The sequence below is a fragment of the Microcaecilia unicolor genome, chromosome 7 (assembly GCF_901765095.1).
Source record: "Microcaecilia unicolor chromosome 7, aMicUni1.1, whole genome shotgun sequence".
Classification (NCBI taxonomy): domain Eukaryota; kingdom Metazoa; phylum Chordata; class Amphibia; order Gymnophiona; family Siphonopidae; genus Microcaecilia; species Microcaecilia unicolor.
The window spans coordinates 73,302,461-73,316,930 of NC_044037.1; the positions used below are offsets into that span (position 1 = coordinate 73,302,461).

A 14,470-nucleotide genomic window follows, 5' to 3' on the forward strand; every position below is an offset into this window, starting at 1 on the left:
GATCCCTCTTTCACTCAGGGTGAGCTGGTTCTCAATATGCAGATTTTATGCAAATTTCTCTACTACCCTTTTCTACTCAGGGTGACCTGCTTCTCAAAAAGGCAAACAGAGTCAGGTCTCACCAATCAGGCTCTTTGCATACACATCTTTATTCCAGCCTCTGGGGCACACTTCTTTTAGCTTAAAACACTTTCACAAGCTTAAACAGTTCTTCCAGCTTAACCAAACAGTTCTTCCTACTCAGTGCAATCTTCCATTTTAAACCTTTCTTCTTGCACATTTCCTTGGTCCCCGGACTCTTCCCACTGAGCCCTCTCACACATACATTTGGGCTCAGTATTTACTCAGTCCCCGGACTCTTCGGTCCCCGGACTCTTCCCCCCCTGAGCCCCCTCACACAGGCAGTTGGGCTCAGTATTTACTCAGTCCCTGGACACACACAGTCCCTCCTTGTAGTGCCCAGCTCTAGACACCGTCTTTTCCTCTGGGACACACAGTACCTCTTCTTGAACACATAGTTCTTATTCTTGATACTCCAGGGCCTTCTTATCCCCAGCCAGCTTCCTTCTTGGGAACACACAGTTCTACCACCTAGTCCAAAGGGCACAGCCAGTACTTCTTATGGGGATCTCTCTGCTTCAGTTACCAGCTCCTTTCTACAGCAGCTAGCTTTCCTCTTTTCTCCCTCACACTCCAGAGGGGTATTAAGTGGTTAATGACCAAACAGGACCCAGCCCATAACCTGCTGCACCTGTTTCCACCTCCAGGACTCTCCCCGGTCCTAGCGACCTCCAGCTATACCTCCCCTTTCTGGCTCCCTTTTACAACTCACTCACCCTTCTCCCTGGACATTTTAGGGGGGGGGGCAGCGCCCTCTAGGGGCCTAACCAGGGTAGAACAGCCTCTTCCATTTTACAATATATATTTTTTACATATCAGTGTATCGATTGAAGCTCCTTTTTTGTATATATATATATCTCCTTAGGTACATACATTGGCATTTACCACATCCACCTGGAGTCATTGGTCCACTTCCCCCTAACTGTTGATTTTTCATGGGAGTTAGTGTTCATCCACCTTGGTAGATCACCTCCTCCTTAGCTGTTGGAAATGTGCATCTATGATATTTTGCATGTAAGTTTCAATTTTTCTAGTATTGCTGCATGCTGAGTCTGACTTCTTGAGGTAACTTTCCACTTCAGTATTTTGCCTTCATATCTGTTGTGTCATGTGTTTTTCATGTGTGATCAAAGTGCAGTATTTGCAGCCCTTTTTGTTTTGTTTTGTTTTCACGAGGTAGTGTAATGGTGTTTTAGAGCCTGGTGTAATTACAGTTCTGCCTTTCCACGCATAAGGTTGTAGCTCATCCTGTCCTTGGAATTAGTGCTGTTATGGTTTGGTAAGGTTATGAGTGTTTTTGCACAAGTTTATGTATAGTGTTTTGCAGTGGAGAGATTGTGTGTCCGCACCTCTGACCCCCCCCCCCCCCCCCCCCCCCCGGGATTATGAGAATTGGAGCTACTAATTGTAGTGGACTTGAACTGAATAATTTCTGGGGGGGGGGGGGGTTTCATGATAGCATTGTGCTTATTATTTCAATTAGTTTTTCTGTACAAATTTAGCTTCATTTGTCTTTATTTGAAATTTCATAAATAAAAAATGTTCTAAAAATGTAATAATCAATGGGGTGGAGCTGGGGCGGGGCTAGGATAGGGCCCCACCAAATTGGTCTGCATAGGGCCCCGCACTTGCTAAAACCGGCCCTGCTTTTGGGACTCTTTCTATAGGCTTGCTTTGTTCTCTCTGTGCATGATGATGGGCTAGTTTCTCCTCCGCCCCTCCCCACCCCTTCTCTTCCCATTGGTCTGTAACATTTAGTCTGCAATATTCTCCTCTGTGAAATGAAACTGCTTATGTTGTATTTTCTGTGACCCTATCAAGATTTCAGCAGTGTAAAAGTATAAACAGCAGCTCTGCTCAGCGTGTTGTTGAATTACTCCCATCTTCTCTATTGCATGGAGAGAGACTCCCACTTTCTAAGGAAAAAACTCTTGTCAAGAACATCTGAATGTCAAGCCTCTTAAGACTTGTTAACTGTAAAGTCTCAATATCTTGAAGCATAACCGTGGCACACCAGCACACACCTGAAGTCTCTTCATTTTCTGAAGTTTCCTTTATTTAGGGTTACCATTTGTCCGGATTTCCCCAGATATGTCCTCTTTTTGAAGGCGCCGTTGGGAGTCCATGCGGATTTCTCAATTTGCTGGATATGTCCGGGTTTCTCCGAGACCTGACTCCTCCCGTCCATCGTCCTCCAGCCCTATGGTATGCACACACGCAACATGCAGCGTCCGTGCGTGTGCCAGCCAGCCCCAGTCAGCTGATGTTGATTGATGATCCTCCATCTGTTCTTCCTCCTGCACACAGGCGCAGTGCAGAGCTTTTCAGTGCTACTGCCTGCTGCCGCCATATAACCTAATCCGCAACGACAACAACGACGAGGTCACTCACGAGTCCGACGGGGACGGGGTTAATATTTTTCTCAGTGCCAGCTGTTGTTGGAACTGGTAGGCTTGTAGCTGCTGCCAAATAATTGGCAGATTGGAAGCCCGAAGCAGAGCCGTACTGAAGTTGAACTGAAGACCTGCAGGCTGCAGCCAGCTCAGCTGTTTAACTCCTCCGTCCTGGGACTGGGGTGAGGAGCGTTTGTATTAGCCTGCTTGCTGATATGCTGATGAGGTAAGAAGAATAACTACATCTACATGAGTGACCTTTAAAATTCGGAGGGGAGGGAACCTGGAACTCGAAGGGAGGGGGGAGGTCGGAGGACCCTGGACCTCGAAGGGAGGGGGTAGGTCGGAGGACCCTGGACCTCGAAGGTAAGGAGGGGGGAGAGGGGGAATGCATCACCTGTAAAAGAACTTTTCAGCACCCCCCAATGCTGCTTATTATCCTAGAAATAAGAAGTGGATATTCCCAAATCTATACTAAGAATGGGTTATGGACTTTTGGGAAATTATTGAAACCTTTTTAAAACCCTGCAAGCTAACTGTTTTACCACACACTCTCTGGCAACAAATCCCAGAATTTAATTATGCATTGAGTGAAGAAATATTTTCTCAAGTTTGTTTTAAATTTACTACTCAGTAGTTTCGTTGCATATGATCCCCTAGGCCTTGTAATTTTGAAAACAGTAAACAAGCAATTCATGTCTACTCATTCCACTCCACTCATTATTTCATAGACCTCTATCGTACCTCCCCTCAGCTGTCTCTTTTCCAAGGTGAAGAGCCCTAGCCACTTCATAGGGAAGTCATCCTGTTTGCCATTTTCGTCACTCTTCTCTATACCTTTTCTACTTCCATTATATAGTTTTTGAGGTATGGTGACCAGAATTGCACTCAGTATTCAAGGTGCAGTCGCACCATGGAGTGATACAAAAGCCATCATAATAGTCTCATTTTTGTTTTTCATTCCTAAATTAGCTTAACAGACAATGGGGGGGGGGGGGGGGGAAGAAACTCGGAGACGTGGCTCTCCCTGGTAGGGTTACCGTGAGGCTCATTTTCAAAGCACATAGACTTACAAAGTTTCATATTACAAAGTTATGTATGTTACTATGAAACTTTGTAAGTCTATGTGCTTTGAAAATGAGCACCCATATGTCCAGTTTTACCTAGACATGTCCTCTTGTTGAGAACACGGCCAGGCATCCGGGTGGGTTTTGCCAACCTGCCCGTTTGCCAGATTTGCGGATGAACAGGCAGGCTGGAGGGCAGACAGCTGGGTGGTCCTCAGGGTGTCCTATCCTCCCCTCCTCTTCTTTACCTTACTGTGGTGCCCTGGTGGTCTAGTGACCTTTTCAGGGCAGAAAAGAGCCCCCTCTTTCCTGCCCGGCACACCTAAAGACTGTCTTGCTCCCTGTGCCACTTCAAAATTGCTGCTAACAGTTCAAGCAGCAGCCTTGCGAGACATCCATTGAAATCTTGCATAGGGGGTGGGACGGGGAAGGGGTGTGACAAGGGGCGGGGTATGTGTCCTCTTTTTTTCTTAGGGCAAATATGGTAACCCTACCTTTATTGAATAAACACAGATAATTTACTCACAGTCAGATGTTCAGAAGTGTTGCCCCAGGGAACAGAGACTCCGTATTTCTGAAAGCTGTATCAGTAGTTGGAGGTAGAAATCTGAAGAGAGGCAGCTTTATTGCAGAGATGAGAAAATAGTTGAACAGGTAGAAGTAGCTCAGAGCTGGGTGACTGGAGAGTGCAATATCTTATCAGGAAGACATATTCAAGGTAAAAAAAAAACAAGTTCTTTACAGGGAGTTTAGCAGGAAAAGTGCTGTCTGAAGCAAGATGGAGAATGCCTCATGGAGAGAGAGAGGCTGAGAAGGGCTCACACAGGCCCAGGGAGGAGGGGTTAAAGAGACCAATGGGGACAGAACCTGCCATCAGGTGGCAAGGGTGGTCCTAGAGGACGGCCCTCGATTGGAGGGAAAGGTCATACCTGGCTGACCTTTCAGTAGAGAGATAGTAAGGATGACCAGGAAATAATTGCAGGAAGATAGAGGAGCCAAGCTTGGCTGCGAAAGAGAAGCGGTCCAGGCAGCAGCACAAACCAATAGTAACAGTTCTATACAGACAGGCAGGTGTGGCTGCATTACCTGTGAACTACGTTACACACAATGCATTGCTCACATATCTTTGCAGTGAGAACTGCAGCAGTGAAAATCCTTAGACGTGAGAATAACAGTAAAGGCATTAAACACATTTTAGGGTCACACTATAAACTAGTGCAAGGCTGTCAAAGGACAGAACACTGAACTATAAGTTATTTTTCTTTGTTTGATTACTGCATTAAAGAAGATTTGGGGGGAGGCGTGTCAAGATGGCGGCAGTAAGCTGGTGAGAGAAGTGAGGCGTCTTTGCTGGAGGAAACCTGTAAAATTAAAAATACTATGCCTCATTCTAAAAGAAAAGGTCTGGTGAGGTCTATACCCCCACCTACCTCGACCCCTTTGTCAACCCAGCAAAGTCTGGACCTCTTCCTCACCGGGAGCTCCTCGAGTGAACTGAGAGTTGTAATTCCCGTAGCAGAGGCATCCGGAGGAGCGGAACCTCAGCCGGGATTGGAAACATAATTATCGCCTCCCTCAGATTCTAACATCCCTCCTTGCCCAGCATTAACGGCATCGATAGGAGCGAGTATCCACCCCACTGAAGATGTAGCAAGCGCACTTGCTGGCGAGGGCCTACCGTTGCATCAGAAAATTCTGGAAGAGACCCGTGAGTTAAGCTGTTTCTCAGAAACAACAGCGGAGGTAGAAAATCTGGTTAAAGTTAAATCAAATGGATGCAACATTACAAAAATCTTCAGATGTGGAGGAGTGGCCTAATGGTTAGGGTGGTGGACTTTGGTCCTGGGGAGCTGAGGAACTGAGTTCAATTCCCACTTCAGGCACAGGCAGCTCCTTGTGACTCTGGGCAAGTCACTTAACCCTCCATTGCCCCATGTAAGCCGCATTGAGCCTGCCATGAGTGGGAAAGTGTGGGGTACAAATGTAAAAAAAAAAAAAGATGAGGTTTCTGCTTTAGCCATTAAATTTGATGAATTGGTAAAAAATGTTGAAGTTGTGAAAGAAGATGTTTCCACTAAGTTTAATTCGATTCAAGTAGAAATAAAACAATTGCAAGAATTAAATTCAGCAACGGTTGAAGATAAAACAAATTTACATAGAAGAATAGAACAGATTGAAAATTATAATAGAAGATTAAATCTCCTTCTTCTGAATTTCCCAAAAGTACCAGGCCAGTTACCTCTGGACTTATTCAAAAGAAACTTGCAAGAAATTTTAAAAATTCCTCAGGATGCTATTCCTCCTGTCAATAAGATTTATTATTTACCTAAAAGACCTGGGAAACAAGTTGGGGAAATCGAGGAAGAGAAGGAAAAATTGATATCGATTTGAACAATATATCAGCTATTTTGCAGCAATACATAGAAAATGTATCTGAGAGAGCTACATTATCAGTCTCCTTTGTCTTTGGGCAGGACTTAAATGCTATCATGAGACTATATATCAAACACTCTAAGGAATTTTTTGGATTTGAAAAAATATGGATTTATCCAGATGTTACAAAAATGACACAAGAAAGGAGAAAGGTTTTTCTGAATCTGAAAAAAGAAGTGGTGGAACTTGGGGGTATATTCTTTTTAGCCTATCCATGCAAATGTTTGATTCGATTTGGTGAAACTAAATATATATTCTATACTCCTGAACAATTAAAATCTTTTCTAGATTTGAAAAGGCTTAAATAATGTTAGAGTAAGAAGATCAATGGAATATCACGCAGCCTTTAAATTGTAATATATGCTTTATATGTACTCCTATAATTTCCTGTTTGACACGCCTCTCATGAGTAGTGGTCTAAGAAAGCCAATTTCAAATTCTGAGATAATAGTATAATTTTTCTTATCTTATTTGTCATGATTTTCCAGGCTGTATTTCATTGAACAAGTGTTTGTACTTGTGAAATTTGTTGAAAAACTTAATAGAAGATTTTGGTTCAAGAGTTTTGAGTCTTCTCATAGTGATGTTCTATACTCTGGTTTAAGCTGCATGCCAATCATCCCAGTGAAAGAGCACAACATTTGTCGTCCCAGATTCTACCCACTGAAATCAATCCTGTAGCTCCCACAATGCATTGGAACATAAAATTATTCAGTCCAGGACTGGCCCTAAATCTCCCTCCTAGAACTGGGTAAAAGTGTGAGAACCACTCCAATCGATCTTGCTCTTCTCTCCTCCCAGTCGCACACCCACACACATGCAGAGAGGTGCAAAGAATTCCATAGGTCATGCTTTGCGTGTTTTCCCTGCTTAATATTTGAGTGAAGTTTACTTATTTTTGATATACTGCCTTCCTATGGTACAAGCAAAGCAGTTTACAGATTACATACAGGTACTTTCTCTGTCCCTAGTGCAGAGCTGCAGAGTTACTCATTCCAGGAGGGAGACTTTTTGGCCAGTCCTGGATTTCTGCCAACTTCATCCTGTTGCATTATGGGACCTGCAGCACTGATTTCAATGGATAGAATCATGGACTACAAATGCTGCACTGCTTTAGGATGTAAGTTTAAAATCAGGACTAGCCAAAAAGTCTCCCTCCTGGAATGGGTGACTTGGTAGCTCTGCTAGTGGGCTCACAACCTTACATTTTGTACCTGGGGGCAATGGAGGATTAATGAGAAGATGCAGTGGGAACTGAACCATGATTCTCCAAGTGCTCAGCCTGCTGTACTAGCCATTAGTCCACACCTCCCACCATAAGTAGTAGTAGTAGACTAAAAGGGTGTCCAAACTTTTGTACATGCCATATATCCACTTTAAACATGTGCTAAAAGTTAGCGCACATCTTTACTCATATTTAATACACTGGCCAGTAAATTAAGTAGAGTAGAAGTCTCATGGCTAGAGGAGTGGGCTGAGAGCCAGGTTTAAATCCCACTGATACACCTTGTGATCTTGATGTCAATTAACCCTCCACTGTCTGAAGTACAAACAGATTGTAAGTCCTCTGGAGACAGGAACACATGCACTATACCTGAATGTATCTTGCCTTGAACTACTGAGAAAAGGTCTGGGTTATATCCAAGTAAGTCATGCCACAAGAGAAAGCAGGCTCTGCTTCTACTCCTCCAACACCCCCCCCCCCCTTCCTCAACTCCTCTCATAGAACCACCGCTGTCCAATTCACGATTCAAATCGATTAATTGATTTGTTTTCGACGAATCGATTCGATTGGTTTCGTTTTGGAAAAAAATCGGGAGTCTCGATTTGGGATTTGCCCACCTTCCTCCCCCCTCACCCACTGTCACCCAAGCAGCTGTCGCTGCTTCCCTCCAGGGCCGGCGGAACCTGCCCGCCCTCAGCTCCTTGACAACCCTCCTTTTGTTCCTGCTGTCCTGGGGGGTTTAAATCTTTTATTTTACCTCAAGTTGCGGCAGCGGCAGTGAAACCAGCAGGCTCATTACTACTACTACTACTATTTAGCATTTCTATAGTGCTACAAAGCGTATGCAGCGCTGCACAAACATAGAAGAAAGACAGTCCCTGCTCAAAGAGCTTACAATCTAGTAGACAAAAAATAAAGCAAACAAATCAATTAATGTGTAGAGGAAAGAGGAGAGGAGGGTAGGTGGAGGCGAGTGGATACAAGTGGTTACGAGTCAAAAGCAATGTTAAAGAGGTGGGCTTTCAATCTAGAATTAAAGATTGTCAAGGATGGGGCAAGACATAGGGGCTCAGGAAGTCTATTTCAGGCATAGAGCGTAGCAAGACAGAAGAAGCGAAGTCTGGAGTTGGCAGTAGCGGAGAAGGGAACAGATAAGAAGGATTTATCCAGGGAACAGAGTGCACGGGAAGGGGTGTAGGGAAGGACGAGTGTGGAGAGATACTGGGGAGCAGCAGAGTGAGTACATTTATAGGTTAGTAGAAGAAGTTTGAACAGGATGCGAAAACGGATAGGGAGCCAGTGAAGCGACTTGAGGAGAGGGGGTAGTATGAGTAAAGCAGAGTTTGGAGAGGGGAGAGGTGACTAAGTGGGAGGCCAGCAAGAAGCAGATTGCAGTAGTCCAAACGAGAGGTGACAAGAGTGTGGATGAGGGTTTTGGTAGAGTGCTCAGAAAGAAAGGGGCAGATTTTACGGATGTTGTAAAGAAAGAAATGACAGGTCTTGGCGATCTGCTGGGTATGAGCAGAGAAGGAGAGAGAAGAGTCAAAGATAACCCCAAGGTTTCGAGCTGAGGAGACAGGGAGAATGAGAGAGCCATCAACAGAAATAGAAAACGGGGGGAGCGGGGAGGTGGGTTTGGGGGGGGGGGGAATGAGAAGCTTGGTTTTGGTCATATTTAATTTCAGGTGGCGTTCAGACATCCAGACAGCAATGTCAGACAAGCACGCTGAAACTTTGGTTTGGATGCAAGGTGAGATATCAGGGGTAGAAAGGTAGATTTGGGAGTCATCAGCATAGAGATGGTAGGAAAAGCCATGGGATGAGATTAATGAACCAAGGGAAGAAGTGTAGATAGAAAAGAGGAGGGGACCAAGAACAGAACCCTGGGGTACATCGACAGGCAGAGGGATAGAAGTAGAAGAGGATCCACCAGAGTGAACACTAAAAGTGCGGAGGGAGAGGTAGGAAGAGAACCAGGAAAGGACAGAGCCCTGGAATCCAAGTGAGGACAGGGTATTGAGAAGTATGCTGTGATCGACAGTGTCAAAAGCAGCGGAAAGATCAAGAAGAATGAGGATGGAATATTGACCTCTGGATTTAGCCAGTAATAGATCATTGGAGACTTTAGTAAGCGCAGTTTCGGTTGAGTGGAGAGGGCGAAAACCAGATTGTAGTGGGTCAAGAATAGCATGTGAGAAGAGAAAATCAAGGCAGCGGCAGTGAACAGCACGCTCAAGTAATTTGGAGAGAAAGGGAAGGAGGGAGATGGGTCAGTAATTAGAGGGACAAGTAGGGTCGCGTGAAGGCTTCTTAAGGAGAGGTGTGATCACAGCATGTTTAAAGGCAGCAGGGACAGTCGCAGTGGAAAGTGAGAGGTTGAGAATGTGACAGATAAAAGGAATAAGAGCAGGAGTGATGGCATTAAGAAGGTGGGTGGGAATGGGATCAGAGGAACAGGTGGTACATTTTGAGGAAGAAAGGAGAAGTGTAGTTTCCTCAATAGTAACTTCAGGAAAGGAGGAAAGGGAATGAAACAAATCATTCCTTAAACCACTCAGGTTAATCAAAAAAAACCTCTCACACGACCTTACCTAACACCTTCCCATCTAAATCCTCATATACCTTCAGCCTATTATCGATTGTATTTAAGATCATGTAATGACTACATCATGATAACACTCTGTAAGCCACATTGAGCCTGCAAAAAGGTGGGAAAATGTGGGGTACAGATACAATAAATAATAATAAATAATAATGAGGGGAAGGAGAGAGAGGGGAACGGACTAGTGGAGGGAGAGGTGGCGAGGTAGAGAATGCAAGGTTTATCTTTTGAACCTTGTCGTGAAAGAATTCATCAAGGGTCTGAGGAGATAATGAAGGGGGAGTTGGGGGAGGGGGCACCTTGAGGAGAGAGTTCAATGTGGTGAAGAGAAGTCGAGGGTTAGAGCCAAGAGAGTTAGTCAGTTGGATATAATAATCCTGTTTGGCGCATAAAAGAGCAGATTGGAAGGAGGTCAGCATGAACTTAAAGTGTAAGAAATCAGCAAGGGCCCAAGATTTCCGCCATAGGCGTTCGGCGGAGCAGGTACAGGAACGTAGGTAGCAGATATTAGAAGTCAGCCAAGGTTGGGGTTTTGTATGCCTTATAGGGCGGGTCATCAAAGGTGCAAGAGTGTCTAAGGCAGATGATAGAATATTGTTGTAAGAAGAAACAGCCTCGTTGACAGACGTGGATGGTGCCACAGTCGAGAGGAGGTTTGAAACATGGGAGGATAGAGATGAAGGGTCAATACCATGAAGATTCCTAGATAAATTAGATAAGATAGGACGGGACTGGCAGGGAGGAGATTTAAGTGTGAAAGTTATAAGATGGTGATCAGAGAGGGGAAGATCAGAGGCAAGGAAACTAGAGGGTGAACAGTTGGAGGAGAAGATAAGATCAAGACAGTGACCATTTTGATGAGTGGGGGAGGTAGAGCATAGTTGGAGATTAAAGGAAGATGTTAAAGCGAGTAACTTGGAAATATAAGAGTTAGAAGGATCATTAGCAGGAATATTAAAGTCATCAAGGATGAGAGAGGGGGAGGATCATGGAAGAAGGCAAGCCAGGCATCAAAGTCACTAAGAAATGATGACAGGGACTTATCAGGGGGACGATAAATGACCGCTATTCGAAGAGGCAGAGGAGAGAAAAGGCGGATAGAGTGGACTTCAAAGGAGGAAAAATAGTGAGATTGAGGTGTAAGAAGGGGTTGAAATCTGGAGGAGGGACAGAGAAGTAATCCAACACCGCCCCCGCGGCCAGCAGGGTGAGGAGTATGTGAAAAAGATAACCGCCATGGCAGAGGGCTGCGACTGAAGCAGAGCCATCAGGGCAGAGCCAGGTTTCTGTTATGGCGAGCAGATGGAGGTGACATGAGATAAGGAGGTCAAGAACATAAGGGAGTTTGTTGCAGATAGAGTGGGCATTCCAAAGGGCGCAAGAGAAGGGCAGAGAAGAGGAGGGGAGTAGAGGAATAGTGATGAGGTTAGAGAGGTCACGGTGAGATCTGTAGAGTTGGGATAATAGTTGGTGAGGAGGGCCAGGATTGGGATTGATGTCACTGGCTGAGAGTAAGAGAAGGAGTAAAAGAGAGCGGAGGAGAGTAGGAGAGGTGTGGCCATGAAGGTGTCAAAGGCGAGAGGTATTTAGGTGGAATGGGGAAGGCAAAATGGAAGGAAGAAAGAGATGAAGATTAAAAGCTAAGAGGGAGGAAGAGGGTAGGAGAGAAGGTGAGGTGATGAAGTCGATGGATGAGCAGTGAGTTCCTGTAGTGGAGAGAAGTAGGGGGTGAGGGAAAAGATTAGGAAGGGACAGGGCAAGGAAGAGAATGTGTATAGGGGCCATAGCGTGATTCAGAATTAGGTATAATTGGGTGAGGTCAGTAGTGACTGGGAGAAAATAGATGTAAAGAGAAAAATGCCCCGCGTGCCGTTAGGCTCATCTCCAGCCTTCCCTTCCCTCTCAGTGTCCTGCCTTCCTCTGATGTAATTTCCTTTTTCCGTGAGGGCAGAACACTGAAAGGGATGGAAAGGCTAGAGACAAGCCTGCTGGTTTCACTGCTGCCGCCACAACTTGAGGTAAAATTTAAAATGTAAACCCCCACAGAGCGGCAGGAACGAAAAGGAGGATGTTGGGGGAGAAGAGGGCGGGCAGGTGGGGCTGGGGTTGGAACCAGAACTCGAGGGCTGAAAAGGGGGACACTGGGGGCTGGGGCGAGTCACTGGACATGGATGGGAGGGGATGATAGGGGCAAAGCAGAATCGCTGGACATGGATGGGAGGGGATGATAGGAGCAAAGGAGAATTGCTGGATATGGATGGGAGGGGAGGGCAGAGGAGAAATCGCTGGACATGGATGGGAGGTGATGATAGGAGCAAAGGAGAATCGCTGGACGTGGATGGGAGGGGAGGGCAGGGGAGAGAGGAGAAATTTCTGGGCATGGAGGGGAGGGATATTAATGATGACTTTTGAGCATCGGCCCCCTTGTTTCTGCCTGTAGCACTTGCAGTCAGTTGAGTTCTCTGCCTAAGGCTGGGGAGAGTGGACTGGAGCTATGGACACTGCTCGATTTTGATGTCTGTATCTGTCTCTGCTGCCTGTATTGCTTAATGCTTTCTGCATAGAGCAGTCCTCAGGACACACCTAGCCAGTCAGGTTTTCAGGATACCCACAATGAATATGCATGATATAGATTTGCATGGCCTACCTCCATTGTATCCAGATCTCTATCTCATTCATATTCATTTTGGGCATCATGAAAACCTGGCTGGCTAGATGTATCTCGAGGACTGGGTTGAGAACCCCTGACACAGAGAGAGAGAGAAGAGCTTGCTACTTGAATTTATTCTCAATACCATTCACTGCATTTGCCTCAGAGAACGGTGCCAGCGCTACAAGGCATACGCAGCACTGTACACCATACACAAAAAGAGACAGTCCCTGCTCAAAGAGCTTACAATCTAGATAAGACAGGAAAACAGACAGAACAATTATGGGTAAGGGAATAAAGAGGTGAGGATAAAGGACAGGGCAAGTGAGTAATGGTTAGGAGTCAAAAACAATGGTAAAGAGGTGGGCTTTAAGTCTGGACTTGAAAACGGCCAAAGACGGGGCTAGATGTACAGGCTCGGGAAGTCTATTCCAGGTGTGAGGTGCAGCAAGATAAAAGGAATGGAGTCTAGAATTAGCAGTAGGAGAGAAGGGGACAGATAAGAGAGATTTTTCTACAGAACGGAGTACTCGAGGGGGGGCGTAGGGAGAGACGAGAGTGGAGAGGTACTGGGGAGCGTCAGAGTGAATGCACTTATAGGTCAATAAGAGAAGCTTGAACTGAATACGGAAATGGATAGGGAGCCAGTGAAGTGACTTAAGGAGAGGGCTAATGTGAGCATAGCGACTTTGGCAGAAAATGAGCTGTGCAGCAGTTTTGGATTGATTGAAGAGGAGAGAGATGGCTAAGAGGGAGGCCGGTGAGAAGCAGGTTACAATAATCAAGACAAGAGGTGATAAGAGTATGGATGAGGGTCCTAGTAGAGTGCTCAGAGATGAAGGAACAGATTTTGCTAATGTTATAGAGAAAGAAACGACAGGTTTTGGCAATCTATTGAATATGAGCAGAGAAGAAGAGAGAGGAGTCAAAGATGACCCCAAGGTTACGAGCTGATGAGACAGGGAGAATGAGAGTGTTATCCACAGAAATAGAGAAAGGGGGAGAGGAGAGGTAGGTTTAGGAGGAAAGATGAGAAGCTTGGTTTTGGCCATGTTAAGTTTCAGGTGACGAGACATCCAGGCAGCGATATCAGGCAGGCTGAAACATTGATCTGCATGCTGGTTGAGATTTCAGGGGTAGAGAGGTAATTTGGGAGTCATCAGCATAAAGATGGGATGATATCAGAGAGTCAAGGGAAGAAGTGTAGATGGAGAACAGGAGAGGACCGAGAACAGAACCCTGAGGTACACCGATAGGTAGAGGGATAGAAGTGGAAGAGGATCCACCAGAGTGTACACTAAAGGTACGAAGCGAGAAGTAGGAGGAGAACCAGGAAAGAACAGAGCCATGGAATCCAAATGAAGACAGCGTATCAAGGAGTAGGCTGTGATCAACAGTGTCAAAAGCGGCGGCTAGAAGGTTAAGGATAGAATAGAGACCTTTGGATCTGGCCAGGAACAGATCATTGGAGACTTTAGCAAGCGCTGTTTCAGTTGAATGAAGGGGACGAAAGCCAGATTGGAGTGGGTCAAGAACAGGATGAGATGCGAGAAAGTCAAGACAGCGATGGTGAACGGCGCGTTCAAGTAACTTGGAAAGGAAGGGGAGGAGGGAGATGGGTCGATAGTTGGAAGGACAGTTAGGGTCAAGAGAAGGCTTCTTCAGGAGCGGTGTGACCACAGCATGTTTGAAGGCATCAGGAATGGTCGCAGTGGAAAGAGAGAGATTGAGGCTATGACAGATAGGGTGAGAGTAGGAGAGATGGTGTTAAGAAGGTGGGTAGGAATGGGATCAGCGGAACAGGTAGTTCATTTTGAGGAGGAGAGAAGATGTGATGTTTCTTCATCAGTGACCTCAGGAAAGGAGGGATAGGACGGAGGGGTTGAGGAAATAGGGGAACGCACAAGGGGAGGGGCAAGGGGAGGGAGAGACAGGGGTGGTTTGGTAGAGAATTCAAGATTTATCTTCTGAACCTTGTCA

The 14,470-nt window shown here is 45.7% G+C and overlaps 1 protein-coding gene across 2 annotated transcripts in view; it reads left to right on the forward strand.

Moving 5' to 3' along the window:
• The window catches only part of GLA (galactosidase alpha), a 68,558-nt gene that overhangs the window by 10,891 nt on the left and 43,197 nt on the right, over positions 1–14,470 (forward strand). Inside the window, exon 1 of one of the 2 annotated variants that reach the window (XM_030209670.1) lies at positions 2,719–2,739. The exons of the other annotated variant lie outside the window; for it this stretch is intronic. The gene's annotated coding sequence lies outside the window, so the exon portion shown is untranslated. Of the gene's footprint in view, positions 1–2,718; positions 2,740–14,470 lie in introns of those variants that run through there. 2 annotated transcript variants of the gene reach the window in all.